This window comes from Mus caroli, unplaced genomic scaffold, assembly GCF_978045245.1.
Source record: "Mus caroli unplaced genomic scaffold, Mus_caroli_1 scaffold_11, whole genome shotgun sequence".
NCBI lineage: Eukaryota > Metazoa > Chordata > Mammalia > Rodentia > Muridae > Mus > Mus caroli.
In genome coordinates, this window is record NW_028227266.1 from 33,080,941 (window position 1) to 33,083,864 (window position 2,924).

Here is a 2,924-nt window from a genome sequence, read left to right on the forward strand (position 1 = left end):
ATCCAATAGCTGACTGTGAACATCCACTCCTGTGTTTGCTAGGCCCCGGCATCATCTCACAAGAGACAGCTATATTTGGGTCCTTTCAGCAAGATCTTGCTAGTGTATGCAATGGTGTCAGCGTTTAGAAGCTGATTATGAGACGGATCCCTGGATACAGCAGTCTCTAAATGGTCCATCCTTTCATCACAGCTACGAACTTTGTCTCTGTAACTCCTTCCCTGGGTGTTTTGTTCCCAATTCTAAGAAGGTGCACAGTGTCCACACTTTGGTCTTCATTCTTCTTGAGTTTCATGCGTTTATCAAATTGTATCTTATATCTTGGGTATCCTAAGTTTTGGGCTAATATCCACTTATCAATGAATACATGTTGTGTGAGTTCTTTTGTGATTGTGTTACTTCACTCAAGATGATGCCCTCCAGGTCCATCCATTTGGCTAGGAATTTCATAAATTCATTCTTTTTAATAGCTGAGTAGTACTCCATTGTGTAAATGTACCATAATTTCTGTATCCATTCCTCTGTTGAGGGACATCTGGGTTCTTTCCAGCTTCTGGCTATTATAAATAGGGCTGCTATGAACATAGTGGAGCATGTGTCCTTTTTACCGGTTGGAACATCTTCTGGATATATGCCCAGGAGAGGTATTGCTGGATCCTCCGGTAGTACTATGTCCAATTTTCTGAGGAACCGCCAGACTGATTTCCAGAGTGGTTGTACAAGCTTGCAATCCCACCAACAATGGAGGAGTGTTCCTCTTTCTCCACATCCTCGCCAGTATCTGCTGTCACCTGAATTTTTGATCTTAGCCATTCTGACTGGTGTGAGGTGGAATCTCAGGGTTGTTTTGATTTGCATTTCCCTGATGATTAAGGATGTTGAACATTTTTTCAGGTGCTTCTCTGCCATTCGGTATTCCTCAGGTGAGAATTCTTTGTTCAGTTCTGAGCCCCATTTTTTAATGGGGTTATTTGACTTTCTGGAGTCCACCTTCTTGAGTTCTTTATATATATTGGATATTAGTCCCTTATCTGATTTAGGATAGGTGAAGATCCTTTCCCAATCTGTTGGTGGTTTTTTTGTCTTATTGATGGTGTCTTTAGCCTTGCAGAAGCTTTGTAGTTTCATGAGGTCCCACTTGTCAATTCTCGATCTTACAGCACAAGCCATTACTGTTCTATTCAGGAATTTTTCCCCTGTGCCCATATCTTCAAGGCTTTTCCCCACTTTCTCCTCTATAAGTTTCAGTGTCTCTGGTTTTATGTGAAGTTCCTTGATCCACTTAGACTTGACCTTAGTACAAGGAGATAGGAATGGATCGATTCGCATTCTTCTACATGTTAACAACCAGTTGTGCCAGCACCATTTGTTGAAAATGCTGTCTTTCTTCCACTGGATGTTTTTAGCTCCCTTGTCGAAGATCAAGTGACCATAGGTGTGTGGGTTCATTTCTGGGTCTTCAATTCTATTCCATTGGTCTATTTGTCTGTCACTATACCAGTACCATGCAGTTTTTATCACAATTGCTCTGTAGTAGAGCTTTAGGTCCGGCATGGTGATTCCACCAGAGGTTCTTTTATCCTTGAGAAGAGTTTTTGCTATCCTAGGTTTTTTGTTATTCCAGATGAATTTGCAGATTGCACTTTCTAATTCGTTGAAGAATTGATTTGGAATTTTGATGGGGATTGCATTGAATCTGTAGATTGCTTTTGGCAAGATAGCCATTTTTACAATGTTGATCCTGCCAATCCATGAGCATGGGAGATCTTTCCATCTTCTGAGATCTTCTAGAATTTCTTTCTTCAGAGACTTGAAGTTTTTATTATATAGATCTTTCACTTCCTTAGTTAGAGTCACGCCAAGATATTTTATATTATTTGTGACTATTGAGAAGGGTGTTGTTTCCCTAATTTCTTTCTCAGCCTGTTTATTCTTTGTGTAGAGAAAGGCCATTGATTTGTTTGAGTTAATTTTATATCCAGCTACTTCACCAAAGCTGTTTATCAGGCTTAGGAGTTCTCTGCTGGAATTTTTAGGGTCACTTATATATACTATCATATCATCTGCAAAAAGTGATATTTTGACTTCATCTTTTCCAATTTGTATCCCTTTGATCTCCTTTTGTTGTCGAATTGTTCTGGCTAGGACTTCAAGTACAATGTTGAATAGGTATGGAGAAAGTGGACAGCCTTGTCTAGTCTCTGATTTTAGAGGGATTGCTTCAAGCTTCTCACCATTTACTTTGATGTTGGCTACTGGTTTGCTGTAGATTGCTTTTATCATGTTTAGGTATGGGCCTTGAATTCCTGATCTTTCCAAGACTTTTATCATGAATGGGTGTTGGATCTTGTCAAATGCTTTTTCCGCATCTAAGGAGATGACCATGTGGTTTTTGTCTTTGAGTTTGTTTATATACTGGATTACGTTGATGGATTTCCGTATATTGAACCATCCCTGCATCCCTGGGATGAAACCTACTTGGTCAGGATGGATGATTGTTTTGATGTGTTCTTGGATTCGGTTAGCAAGAACTTTATTGAGGATTTTTGCATCAATATTCATAAGGGATATTGGTCTGAAGTTTTCTATCTTTGTTGGGTCTTTTTGTGGTTTAGGTATCAGAGTAATTGTGGCTTCATAGAATGAGTTGGGTAGAGTACCTTCTGTTTCTATTTTGTGGAATAGTTTGTGAAGAACTGGGATTAGATCTTCTTTGAAGGTCTGATAGAACTCTGCACTAAACCCATCTGGTCCTGGGCTTTTTTTAGTTGGGAGACTATTAATGACTTCTTCTATTTCTTTGGGGGATATAGGGCTGTTTAGATCATTAACCTGATCTTGATTCAACTTTGGTACCTGGTATCTGTCTAGGAACTTCTCCATTTCATCCAGGTTCTCCAGTTTTGTTGAGTATAGCCTTTGGT